At 38.8% G+C, this 14,920-nt stretch overlaps 1 non-coding gene across 1 annotated transcript; it reads right to left on the bottom strand.

The window, feature by feature from the left end:
- Positions 1-252: 252 nt before the first annotated feature.
- Positions 253-359, bottom strand: LOC149005159 (small nucleolar RNA R71). Its single transcript, XR_016170002.1, has one exon. It is a non-coding gene; the product is annotated as a small nucleolar RNA R71 (small nucleolar RNA).
- Between the last annotated feature and the right edge of the window lie 14,561 nt (positions 360-14,920).

Genomic DNA, 14,920 nt, shown 5'->3' with positions numbered 1-14,920 from the left:
TCTATGTTACCCCAATTTCATGGGTTACCTGATCAAGATGCATATTTGTTCCTTAGGGAGTTTGAGGAGGTTTGTGTCCTTATGAAGGTACAACAACTTACTGATGATGCCGTAAGACTACGGTTTATTACCTTTGCATTAAAGGACCAAGACAAAAAGTGGATTTATAGCTTACCTAGGGATAGCATTATGACATGGGAACAATTCACTGTCCTATTCTTGAAGAAATTCTTTCCTTTCTCTAAGACGAATAAAATAAGAAATGATATTCTTCAATTTCGTCAGAAACCCAATGAGTCATTTGCTAAGGTAATGGAGAGGTTCCAAAGCCTTCTCCAAGAATGCCCTCACCATGGTATAGAATTATGGCATTTATGTCAAATAATTTATGAGGGTATCGATTATCAAACAAAGCAACTCTTGGAATCTATGTGCCCCACAGGATTTACATCATTCACTGATGATTCCAAAGCTTGGGAATTTATTTTAGATCTAGCAGATAGAACTAGAGAATGGGAGTCAACCCAAGAATTTGAAAGGACTAGTAGGGGATATTTTGTTGATAGCCAAGTTCATAAGGAAGCACAAATAGATAATCTTTTAAAAAAGTTAGAGACTTTGGTAGTTAAGGCTGCACCACCATCACCAAGTCAAGCACATTTTATTGACAATTCTATTGCTATGTGTGCATGGTGTCAATCTATTACACATGTAATTGAGGAATGTCCTAGCTATTCTGGAGGCCAACATGAAAATGTCAGTGCGATGTTTCCAAACCCGTACAGTACACGTACAATCCTGGGTGGAAGAATCATCCTAACTTTTCATGGTCTCAAGGGAAAAACCAAAATGGATCAAGCAATTATTCCACACAAAATCAATTTGGTGCCCCTCAAAAGCAAAATGCCCAATTTTCTCATAATCCAAATGTCCAGTTCCCTCAAGCCCCAAATTTCCAGAATGCCAATTTAGCTAGGCCTGTCAATCCACCAATTGTGCCTCATATGCCTCACATTGCACAAAATCAATCATCACTTGGTTTCAACATAGGTAACAATCCAGAGTTTTCTCGTCTCTCTTCCTTAGAGAAGAATATGGAAGTACTTTCTAGCACCTTCATGACTTCTATGCATAATATGGAAAAACAAATTTCCACTCTTGCAAGTGCTTTGTCTGAGCGAGAAAAAGGTAAAATGCCTAGCCAACCTGAGTTAAATCCTAGGATTCAAATTCAAAAAAGACCACCAAATCAAGTCAACCAAGTTGAATTCTTCCATTCTTCTTTAGCTTCAATTAATTCGTGTCTTGCATTAAGAAGTGGGAAAGGGTATTTAACAGGTGAGTCACATATTAATGAAAATAACGAGATTAGTGACCATTGTGATGAGGAGACTGTTCAAGTATCTCCTAATAAAAGTTTGTCTGAGGAACCCATAGAAGTTGAGGATGAGCCAGTTGCTTTAGCAGTACCTAAGTTTGGTGAACCACTATCAGAAACTATGAGAAAAGAGCAAATTTCAAATGAGAATCCTTATGTTCCTAAGGCCCCTTATCCCAGTCGTCTAATTAATAAGAAGAAGACTACAATTATGGAGAAAATTTTTGATGTCTTCAAAAAGATAGAAGTGAATATCCCTCTTTTGGAGGCCATATCCCAGATCCCCGCCTATGCAAAAGTGTTGAAAGATTTATGCACTCATAAAAGAATCACTAGCATTCCCAAAAAGGCATTCTTGGCAAGTAACATTAGTTCCATAATTACTCAACCTGTAGCTACCAAGTATAAGGATCCAGGGAGCCCCACCATAGCTTGTGTCATAGGCAATACACACATTGAACATGCTTTACTTGATCTTGGTGCAAGTGTGAATCTTCTGCCTTACCATGTTTATAAGCAACTAGGATTGGGAGAATTGAAATCAACTAGAACTACTCTTCAGTTGGCAGATAGGTCAGTTAAGATTCCTAAAGGGATGGTTGAAGATGTTTTACTGAAAGTGGGAGAATTTATTTTTCCAGTTGATTTCATTGTGCTAGATACTAAACCTTTTTCAATCAAGGATGAAATCCCAATAATTTTAGGAAGACCATTTTTGGCTACTAGTAATGCATTAATCAATTGTCGAAATGGTCTTTTACGGTTGTCTTTTGGAAATTGAACTATGGAGTTCAATATATTTATGGTAGGGAAACAACCACAAATAGAAGAAGAGATCAATATGCTTGAGGAATCTTTTGATTTTCCTAATGATGTGATTACCAACTTTGAGATTGATTTTGATTATGAATTTCAAGAATGTATGGATATGTTGGATGATGATAGTGAAACTTTCTTTTCTGAAGTCTTAAATTTTCACACACCTTTGGAGCCTATTAAATCTCTATCCATCTCCAACTCCATTCCCAAGCCCTCAATAATTGAACCCCCCCCCCCAAGCTAGAATCAAAAGAGTTGCCTTCTAATTTGATGTATGCTTTATTGGAACAAGATAATACTCTTCCTGTCCTTGTTGTCTCTGATTTAACTTCTGACAAAACAGAAGAGTTGATCACACTGTTGAATGATAATAGAGAAGCATTGGGTTGGTTTGTCACTCATATCAAAGGTCTAAGCTCTTCCATTGAACAACATCATATTCATCTTATGAAAGATGCAAAACCTTCTAGAGAACCTCAATGTATGATAAGAATTTTCTTTAACATTGTGAATGTTTTTCTTGAGATCTTTACAGATGATTTTTTGATTCACGATTTTTCTTATTTGGAGTGCCTTCCCCGTCACACATTGATATTGAAGATAAGACTAAAGCTTCCCATGATAAGCACCTCTTGGCTGAAAGGTATACCCCTCATTTGTCTTCCTTGTTTAGCATGCATGCATTGAGGACATTGCATTACTTAAGTGTGGGGGGGTATAGCTTCGTTGTAGATTTTAACTTTGACTTTTGGTTAGTATACATATTCTTTCAATTGCTATGATGTGTGAAATGAGGGTGATTTTGGTACCCATTGTGAACACATAAAAACCCTGTTGAGAGGAAGGTAACTTGTATATATGTTGAGATAGGACTTTCCTTAGAAAAATAAAAGGCCCTTAACTTAAGGCATTGCACCATCTATGAGTTTTGTGGGTCCTTGTTTCTTTGGCTAGAAGTTGAGATCAATTTTGTATATGGCATGAAAAAAAATAAAGAGTAGAAAGTAAAAGTTGAATTCCTTGGAACTAGACAGGGCATTCCGACTCAGGAATCGAGGTGACTTGATCGAAACTCTTAGGAATGAGATTATTGAAAAGAACTCTCGCATCAGTGTCTATGTGGGCATATGCAAAGCAAAGCTACAAAGTAACTTGGGTTTCTGGTGTTTGCTCCACCATGTTATTCAAGCCAACCGTAGTGGAGTAAAGTAGAGTTCACTACTCAAAAGAAAAGAGAGAGATAAATACAAGTGTCATCAATGCCTTGGTAAAATTGTTTGGTCAAAAATACTTCAAAACCTTAGTCCTTGGTCCCCTTACTTTATGAGTGGTTTTGCTTAAAGGAGAGGTGTACTAGAAAGATATAAGGTGAGTCTTTGATTGAGATATATGCTAAGTCTCAAGAATCAATATGGGGTAATAAAGTTCAAGTGTGGGGGATCTTAAATCAATGGTGAGAAAAATTGTCATAGCTATTGATTCTGCATAAGTACTTACCAATTGTTAGAGTTGGAATTTGCAATGAATATTTTGAGCTAAATTGGAATTTTAGATGTATAATCTCTGCAAACATCCACGAGACAAAACTCGTCCTCTAGGGGTAACCTAGTGGTTTAAAGGCCTATTGCACATGCTAAGTGTAACCGTGATTCCTATGAAAGTGAGTTAAGATTTATTTTGTTGCACTAGTTTCTTACCTGCATTTGTATTTTTCCTTAATTTCTGCTTGAGGACAAGCTTAGTCTAAGTGTGGGGGAATCTAATGAGCACATTTATGTGTGAAATCTTAGGGCATAAAGCATGCATTTTATACACTTAGAGTGGAGTTACCTTGGGTTTTATGTTGTTTTTGCAGATTTTATGACTTTTCAAGATTTAAGCAAATATTTGGAGTTTTGGGCTTGAATCATGCTATTTTACACATCAAGAAGTCCATTCAAATTCTCAAATGCGAAAATGGGCCTGATCTGGAGCATGATGGGCTAGAGATGTGTGATTATGGGCCAACTCCGAAATATTGAAGAGATAAAGAAGGCAAATTTGATCTACGGCTGCAATTTTAAATCAAATCTACAGAGATATTATTGAGAGAGTCCAAATGGAAAAGAGTCCTTGCATACCTCAATGTCTTATCTCCTATCTTGGATTTAATTAAAGAAAGAAAAAGAGGAAAAATTCCGTTTTTGAATGCCTCTGTTCAGTTTCAATCAATCCCTTCATCAAACGGTCATCCGATGTTCGATCGTGCTGATTTTTGGAGGAGAGCTTCATGACTACTTAAACCTCAAATTCAATGGTGGAATTATGCATCTGATCTCTCTAAGTCAGCGCCATTACTACGTCAAAACCCTAATTGGCTGAGTCAGATAGAAACCCTGAGTTTTATTCAAATTCAGCTGTGCTTTATATCTCATGTAAACTCTATAAAAGGAGAGCATACTCCATCAAAGAAGAACATGTTCTAGAGCTTAGGAGAAGCATTCTTTCTTCTCTCTTCAGTTTATTTAGGTTTTCTCTAGTTTTCTTTGCTTGCATTAGTGAGATTTAAATTTCTAGATTCAATGTTTAGGTTTAATCTTTTTATGTAATGCAATTCAAGTTCAAGCTTCAAGTTCATGTCACATCCACCCAGCTGGTATCCTATCTGGCATACCCGGGATGTGATCCACAGCCCGAAGATCCAGATCGAGCGGCCATGCCTCCCACATACACGATAACATAATCGTGAACAATATAATCAATGTATAAAACAAGCCATAAATAGATCAATTGAATAAGAGAAGATAGTAAATCAGAGTGCAAAAATATATTAAGTATCAAATTCTAAATAACAGAGTCTCAAAGAGAAAGAGTGATTAGAAGTCACTCCTTCACCAACAGCGGAACAGTGATAAATCAAGTTAAGTTACCCCCAGTGTTATGAACAAATCCATAGGAACTAGAGAGAGAATATCCAAATGATTACAGTCATCCAGAGAAATGGGGCCTACACATAGGTTTCCTCTATCCTAAGGATATCCTCTTCAAAAGTATGGATAAAGTAAACCCAACGTGGCCGCTCCCTCACTAATGTGGGGCTAACCCTGGTACGCACTATAATCCTCCTCGGTATAGCAATCATGACTCTCCACGTAGCCATCACCCGAAAGGTAGTATGCGGGATCATAGCTCGGGTCATAGGACGTGCCATCAAGGTCTTCTGTACTTGCAGTGTAATCTAACAAATTGCACAAAAGAAATGAGTTCAAAAAGAACTCAGCAAGGCAAGTCGTTTCATAATCCACAGTTCAATCAACACAAGTCAAAATAGGATGCAATATAATATGAGACAATGATGAATGATGATTCTAATCTTAAGTTTGCTAGTCTCTAAGGTAGACATGCTTTAAGTCATGGCATCATACTTCTTTGGGTCGTCAGTCACTCCCCCTCAATCATAAGATATCTTGGGTCTGCCCGGGGAAGTTCGGCAAAGTCATCTCAAACCATGGTTGGGGATTTAGTCACCACTCTCTCACATCACCGTTTGGCATAAGTACTGGCACATGTCACAGTAAAGCCTAGCCCAGTGCAAGTCATCTACTCAGTCATATCATGTCAGATCCAGATACGTCCATTCCTCGCCCCCGGCGATCCTCTCCGGTATCCTTCACACTAGAGTCAGCGTAATCCTGGATTACGGACTCATCAACCCTATTGGTCATCCACATATAGTAAACGGGAAGCTCTCACATCCTCTCATGGGTTGGTTACCAGTCTTGAGCGCCCATGAGCCCAAGTCTATCCATATGCAACCCTACCAATAAATGGCCCCTTTCGGGTACCGCAATATAGTTCAAGTCCTCTCACGGAGTGGGTACCAGTCTTGAGCGCCCTTCAACCATATTCTACCATGGGTCGTTCGGTCTCAATGCCCTTCCGATTCGGGTCTGATACGACAAGGGAAATCCTAACCATATGCCTAGACAATCCTATACATGTCATCCAATAACCCGGGAAAGCGTCGATGGACACCTTCGGGGAATATCCCATACTACTCCCTCCAATGTCCAAGGACAGAAGTGTCGATAGGACACCTCTCAATCCCAAGTCATACGTAGTCAATCACAATCTCAATCTCATCATATTATACTAAATCAATGATTCGTCATATAAACAAATACATATCATAACATGATTGATCATACATGAATCATAAAGTAAAACTGAACATGATATTCTAAATGATATATACATTCTATTACTGATAAGGAAACACATAACAATCATGTATAGTAAGGGATTACTCATATGATCATAACCAATAAGTTCCCATAATGTAAGCATGTTGGTATAATTAACATACTTGAGTTAACGACTGTCCTTACCTTAATCAAGTTGTAAATAGATTCAATGATTACCAAGTATGGTCCCAAAATCAGTGTTGATACCCTAAATAATCATACAATTAATGTTAGAGAAGAAAACAATTGAATTGGGGTTCAAATGGATCAAATTGGCTGAGTACAGGGCCTTAACAACTCTTGGTTGACTGGCTTGGTCGACTGTCAGTCGACCAAGCAGTCGACCAAGACTTGTTATTTTCAGGACAGCAATGGAAACTTGATCCGAAACTGCCCTTCTGGTGCTCCGATCGTCATGAAATTTGGAGGGCATGTTTATAACAGTAAGAGGATATTACACACTAATTTTCATGATGAGCCAACGGTTCAATCAAAAATACCCAAATCGAATTTTAGGTTCTACATGATGCTTAGCAAGAATTAAATTGGAACTTATAGAAATTGAAAGGGTGATAAGAATCAATCGAATGAGTGCTAAGAATCAAGCTAGAATCTTAATTTCATTACAGCCTAAGCTTATCATGCATCTACATATCAGATTAGAATCAAAATAGGTTAGATTGAATAGAATCAAAGTGATGGAGTGCAATTAATCTCATTTGAATCATAGCATAGCAAGAGTGGGGGAGGATTAAGGAATTGAAAAGGGGGAAACCCATGGTTAAGTGTTTGCAAGGTTGCAGCACTTCAGCCATGGTTTCAAGATCATTAATTGATAGAAACATGAATAGATTAGAAGAGGAATAGAAGAAATCATACCTTGAGTTGATGATTAGTGTATACAATAAAGAATGGAGTCAAAGATCTTCCCAAACTTCAAGGAATAGCCCAAGAGAGTGCCCAACCTCGAGCTCTGGAGTGCAAATGATTAGTTTAGGTCCTCATTCACGAGTTCCAAAAAGGTAGGAAAAAAATGGGAAGAGATTTAGTGCAAACTCGGATTTCATTACTCTTGGTCGACTGGCTGGTCGACTATCAGTTGACCAAGCACTCGACCAAGCTATGACAGCAACTTGAGGAGTGGATTTGGAAGGCTATACAGGGTCAAATTGAGCGGGGTTTTCTCCTACAAGTCAATCGACAAGTCTAGTTTCAGAAAATACCTTTGGATTGATCACGGGGTTCCGGGAAGTGATTCAACTAATTCAATCTTCATCGATGCGCAGATTTTTACTCAACACTGACAAGGTGCAAAAGTGAGGGGCATCATTGTCAATGTCCATAGGCTCAGCATCAAGCATTGAATCATCCACTAAGAGGGCCCACAGGTCTCTTCTACCACCACTTCAGGTCTTCGGACCTGCAACAGTATAAAATCCGGGCCTGGTCAGGGTAAGGATAAGGCCGGATTTTATAGTTCAAGTTTCAATTTTTTTAGATTCGTTTTTCTCTGGGTCTAGCAATTGCAGATTTAGATCATTCTAGATCTAGATCTGGTTGTTAGGGTTGGTTGAGATTCGAATCGTTTATTCAATTCGCAAGTAAGTAACCTTCTTTATTAATCTTCTCTCCTCCCTCCATTCCCGCTTCTATCTACCCCTCCATATTCTTAATTTAGGATTTACTTTCAGCATTATTTATTGTTCTCCCTTCCCATGGATCCTTGATCAGAGATGCCTACAGTCGTGCCTCTCTTTGTTTAAGGCTTCCTTTTCCTTTTATTGCTTTGTTTATTGCTTTGTTATTTACTTTTTGTTATTTACTTTCTGCATATTCATTCATCATCTCGGACCACATAACCGGAGCAAGCCTACAGTCGTGCCTCTGCTTCTGGTGACGGGTGGTGTTGCATCTGCATTTTAGCTATGAACTAAATTTTACTGACTGCTTTAACATACTAACTGGTTTTACTTTCTTTTCCTTTTTATTTTTATTGTTCGCATTTTTTTTCCTGTCTTTTATTTATGCATTGATTGTGTTTAATTTATTTTTCGTTTCAATTCGATTGCATTAGACGTATAGATTAGGATCGTTTAGTTTAGTTAATTAGTTAACAAAAATTGAATCATTCCACTCTCACATTACTATTAAGAAGTTCAATTCTAAGTGGTATATCTCCTTGAGATCGACCCGTTAGCTACACAATACCGTGCGCTTGCGGTTACTTTTAAAATTCACAAACATCTACCATAGCGACTAGCATGTATAGAGTTAGAATCATATTTGCATCATCTATTTCATATCATCTTGCATTATGTTATGTTTTGTATCATGTGACTTATGTATTATGGAATCACTGCCTTGTTGAGTTCTCTTGAACTCATTCCTTTCTGTGCAATTGTTTTGTTAGATTACTCTACAGGTGTTGAAGAATCTGATGGCTCCTTCATTGAGACGGACCCCGATGCCACATACTACTCTCAAAGTCTTGGCTACTATGAAGATCACAGTGAAGATCCCGAGGGTGGTTATACTCCGTACCAGGATTAGCTCAACCTTAGTGTGGGAGAGGCCATGTTTGGTCTCATATGTTTATACTTATGAAGACATTTTGTATAAGATGGACGAGACCTTAGTTTAGACTTTTATATTGTTATCTCTTTGAAGTGGATCTGTAATCTTAACTTTAACTGATCTACATTCCGTTGTTACCGAGGGAGTGATTTCCGCTCACTCTCTCTATTTTTGAATTATATGTATACATTGGTATCTTTTATTCCGCACTCTGATTATCTTGTTCTTATCTTATTCATGATTTCATTTATTATATGCTTTGACCTTGATTATTATTGTTCATGATTGTGTTATCGCGTATGTGGGAGGCATGGTTGCTCGATACTTGATCCTTGGGACTGTGGATCACATACCTGGGTATGCCAAGTAGGGTACTGGCTGGGTGGATGTGACAACTTGTTTAGTGGTGTTTGGCTAGGATGTCCCTGTTATATCAGACCCGATTCGAAAGGGTATTGAGACCGAGTAACCTATGGTAGCAATGTGGGTTTGTGGGTGTGAAATCCAGCCCAAACCTAGCCAGGACACCCTATCTGTTTTGGGTAAAGAAGGGTTGGTTTAAATGTTACACCTTAAAGTTGGACCTTGATTTGATCTTAGCTTGTTGCTTGTAGACCCTTTTGGTTGATGATTTGGTGTTGGAACCCAAGCCCATGGACATTGTCAATGATGCCCCTCACTTGAGAGTATTGTCAGTGTTAGTTTTGAATCTGCGTACCGAAGAGGGGTGAATTAGTTGAAATACCTAATGAACTCCTGTGCCCAATCTGAATATATTTCCCAAAAATAGATTTCTTGATGGACTTGTAGGAGAAAACCCCTCTCAATTTGACCCCGTATAACCTTCCAAATCTCTATTCGAAGTTGCTGAACTATGTTTGACAAATCTTGCTTGCGCATCGAAGAAGGTGAGCCTATTTGGTGAACCTAATTAACTCTCATGCTTGATCTGAAGGTATTTCTGGAAAGTAGACTTCTTGATTGACTCTTAGAAGAAAACCTCACTCAATTTGACCCTGTATAGCCCTCCGAATCCCTGTTTGAACCTTGTTGTCCTGATTGGTCGACTCATTGGTCGACTGGACTAGTAGACCAATCCAATCGACCAATGAGTTCTATTTTTGCTAATTAGGTCGTGGCTGCTCTATTTAAGTCCAAATCTTGGGATTACTTTGCCTCCTATGCCTCCTAAGCCTCTGGAACGAGTTGGAACCCTAATCTAATCAATTCCCTTGCATTCCTTGGTGACCTCTCACAAGACTTGAAGAAATCTTCATCCTCCTGTAGCAAAGGTATGTGTATACTCACTCTTTCTTCTATCTCTGATTTTCTTTCTTTAATTCTGTTCTTAGTTGAGATCAGGAAGAAGATGCTGCACTCTTGCAACCATCCACTCCATGAGCTCATCTTGTTCCTTGAGATCTATGATCATCATCATGATCTCAACCCCAGCCAGTTGAATTCTTGAAACCCTAATCTTAAAACCCTAACCTTGTGTGATCATCCGGAGAACCTTTGGTAACCTCCCATGTGAGGGAAACCTCATGGGTCATATTTATTTTAATCTAAATTTGACCTTCTATGATTTTCTTGTTTTAATTGGCCAATCATTAATTCCCTTATATTCTGTGATCTCAACCTTTTCCTGTGAGCCAAAAAGGGTGAAACCCTAACTTCTTGGATCAAACCAAGAACCCTTAGTTTGATCTTGTTAAAATCCAATCAATGTGTTTTCCTTACTAGATCTGTAACCTTTCATATCCTAGTTATTTATCCTTAACCATACTATATTTTCTTCATGATCCATGTTTAACCTAATTAGGATTTCTAATTATTCTTTCTTCGTTCTTGTTCTTGATTGAGATCAGGAAAAAGATGATGCATCCTTGCAACCATCTATTCCATGATCTCATTCTATTCTTTGAGATCTATGATCATCATCATGATCTTAACCCTAGCCAAATAAATTCCTTGAAACCCTAACCCTTGTATGATCTTTCTGGAAACCTTTTGTAACCTCCCATGTGAGGGAAACCTCATGGGCAATGTTTCTATTAACCTAAACTAGAATTTCTATGATTTCTTGTTATTTTCTTGATAACAATCATTCCCTCTCTTTCCGTGATCATAACCTTTTCATGAGAGCCATAAAGGTTGAAACCCTAGTTTCTTGGGTCAAATCAAGAACCCATATTCTGACCATGACTTGATGATTTTATCTTCCTATATGATTCTAATACATCCTAGGAAGTTCCCCTTCGAATTTCAGATCAATCCGACTTCAAACGAAGAAGTTATGACCAAATCAGTTTCTGAATTTCCGTACTGACTCGATTGGTCGACTGCTTGGTTGACTGGGTCAGTAGACCAAGGCAATCGACCAATGAAGACAGTAGCTTCAATTTTCGCTCAGTTTGATTTGTTTGCTCTCTGATCTTTTAGGCATCTTTCCTAATGTTATATCTATGATTGTTAGGGGTTTATTTGCTAAGTTTGGAGTCTGTCTCTTTGATCTTTGGATTATCTTCGGCGATAATCAAGGTAATGACAGTTATTTCCTTAACTACATAGATTACTTGTTCTCTGGTTTCTGCTTTGTGAAACTATGAGATTACCTACTGTTGTTGTACTTTAATTCTGATCTCCTACTGTGAGAACAGTAGCACTTGTTTATATCATCTTTTTCATTATTCATGTTATATGAATTACTTATTACTGCTTAATCTGATTTTGCTTTTACATTCTCTTTTATATGATGAACTACTGGTTGTGTATGTCATGACTGATCTGAGAATGTGTTTGATTAAGTTTGGTTTGGGATTGGGAGGTGTCCTTTTGACGCTTCTGTCGTTGGACATTATCGGAAATAGTATGGGATGTTCTCCGAAGATGCCCATCGACGCTTTCCCGAATCATTGATTGTAATACCTAGGGATGTCTTGCAGTGTTTGGCTAGGATGTCCCTGTTATATCAGACCCGATTCGGAGGGGCATTGAGACCGAACGACCCGTGGTAGCAATGGGGATTCGTGGGTGCTCAAGACCGGTAACCAATCCGTGAGAGGACATGGATCACATTGTCGATACTCGAAAGAGGCCATTTATCAGTAGGGTTGCATATGGTTAGACTTGGGCTCACGGGCACTCAAGACTGGTAACCAACCCGTGAGAGGACGTGAGAGCTTCCCGTTTACCATATGTGGATGACCTATAGGGTTGATGAGTCCATAGTCAGGGACTATTAGGACTCTAGTGGAAAGGATACCAGAAAGGATCGCCAGGGGCGAGGAATGGAAGTATCTGGACCTGAGTTGATGTAACTGAGTAGATGACTTGCATTGGGCTAGGCTTTTCCCTAACATGCGCCGGTACTTATGCCAAATGGTTGTGAGAGAGTGTGTTGACGTAACCCCCTACCATGGTTTGTCCTGAGGGATGCCGAACCCACTACCAAAAGGCGTTATGTGATTGACCTACCCAAAGAAGTACGGTGCTATGACTTAAAGCATGTCTGCCATAGAGACCAGCATACATACATTACTTGTTTCATATTGTATTGCATCTTGTTATGGTTTGCTTCCATGTTATTTATGTTGTTATGGATTAACTTGCCTTACTGAGTTTCTTTCGAAACTCATTCCTTTTTTTTTTGTACAATCTGTTGTTAGACTTCTCTACAGGTTCGGATTTCTTTGACGGTACGTATGAGGAAGCACAAGGTGAAGAAGATGAAGACTAAAGAGCAAGAAGAGCTGACTGAAGATGTGGATTAGATTTCTTTTGTTTCTTCTAGACTTATCTTTTACTTTACTTGTATTAGCTTAGAGCTTTACTTGGATTTCGATCTACCTTCCGCATGTGTTTGTAGGGTATATTTCTGCTATACTCTACAGTTGTCTTTTGATTTGGTATCTTGTTATTCCGCACTCTGATATTCTATAGTGATCCTTCTGAGATCCTTTCTTGACTTTTATTATAAATTACTTGAACATTATGATTTGTTCTTGCTTTTGATTATGTTATTGTGCGAAATGGATATGATCATTCCTAAACTTGATCTTTTGGGCTGTGGATCACTCCCTCGGGTATGCCAGTTAGGGTACCGACTCGGGGGATGTGACAGTGGGCGCTCAAGACCGGTAACCAACCCGTGAGAGGACATGGATCATATTGTGGGGGCCATTCATTGGTAGGGTCGCAAATAGTAGACTTGGGCTCATGGGCCTTCAAGACCCGTGTGCAATCTGTGGGAGGACATAAGAGCTTCCCATTTATTATTTGTGGATAACCAATAGGGTTAATGAGTCTGTAGTTCGAATTGGTTATAGCCATAGGATACGCTGACTCTACTAAGAAGGATACCGGAAAGGATCCCGAGAGGGGGGGAATGGAAGTATCTAACTCTGACTTGATATGACCAAGTAGATGACTTGCATTTGGATAGGTTTTACCTTGATATGCACCAATACTTAGACCAATGGTGATGTGAGAGAGCAGTGACCTAAATCCCAGCCAAGGAGTGTTCGAGGGGGATGCATGACCCAATTACCACAGGAGAACCCAAAATACCGAGATGGTTGAGGAAGAGTGATTTGAGACCTACCCAAAGAAGTATGGTGCTATGACTTAAAGCATGTCTGCCAATAGAGACTAGCATATATAGAGTTAGATTCATACATGCTATTTTTCAGCTATCATGTTATTTGTGTTGCTATGGAATAACTTGCCTTGCTGTGTTCTTTTGAACTCACTCCTTTTTGCAAATATCTTTGTTAAACTATTCTGTAGGTACTAACGACTATGAAGGCCAGTACTATGAAGCACAAGCGGATGACGCATACTACTCCCAAGCAGGTGGCTACGGTGACTACGAAAGTGAAGAATTCATGGGTGACGATGTATCGCGTCAGGATTAGTCATACTCGTGTGCTAGTTACTCGCTATTTGGATTCTGAGACTTATACCTTTAGAAGTTGTATTTATAAGTTAGAAGAGACCTTAGTTTAGTTTGAATACTTCTTTTCTTTTCCTTTCATTCTGGGAATCGGTTGTAGTCTTTCTTTTGACTTTCGATCTACTATTCTGCTGTGTTATGTGGAGTGATTTTTTGCACACTCTACACATGATTATTCTATTTGATTATTATGTTGGTATCATTCTTTTTTCACTCTTATTATATTGTTTGTCTCTTGAATTTTATCTTAATCTCTCTGATTATTGTGGTATAACATTGATTTAGTCTTGTTCTTGATTATGTTATTGTAAATGTGGGGATGGTTTCCTCTAATACTGGATCTTTGGGGCTGTGGATCACACACTCGGGTATGCCAGGTAGGGTACCGGTTGGGTGGATGTGACAGTCAGGGTTTCTAATCCACTGCAAGGTCATAGAGTGACATACTACATGTAGTCTAGATACTTCCTCTACGGCACCAACCAACTTGGTTCAGTATCCTTCCCTACCTAGGTGTGAAATCCCACCTAACCCTAACCTTGCTGCTGTGCCAAATGCATACATACCATATACATTGTTCGATTTATTCTCTGTCATATGAGTCGCCTAGTTTCATTTGGTAGAAGTTTACCCCAAAGCTGATCTATTCTCTCTACGATTTCTTCTAGTGCCTTCTTTTCCGTTTTGATAGGAGGGTGATCTTAAGTCATTCCCATGACTGATCCTTCTATCCCTGCGGTTCTAGAGTGGACCTCCATACACTCTATAACCTTGTGAATTCTCCACATGATGATTTTGAAGAGAAATCAAGTGTGATCTTCATGATTTGTTAACCCTTCTATTTGTTTCTGATTTCAAAGCATGTTAGACTTACTCCCTTGTTTCTTACAAAAGACTTATTGTTATTCGTTTCCCATAGATTTTGAGAGAAGGAAGTCAAGATAAAAGTGATGTAACCCCAACTCTTTGGAA

This window comes from Hakea prostrata, chromosome 9 (assembly GCF_041222555.1).
Source record: "Hakea prostrata isolate BN-2017 chromosome 9, UWA_Hpros_2, whole genome shotgun sequence".
Classification (NCBI taxonomy): domain Eukaryota; kingdom Viridiplantae; phylum Streptophyta; class Magnoliopsida; order Proteales; family Proteaceae; genus Hakea; species Hakea prostrata.
The sequence above is the reverse complement of the archived record's forward strand: the minus strand, read 5'-3'. Positions and strand labels throughout refer to the sequence as shown.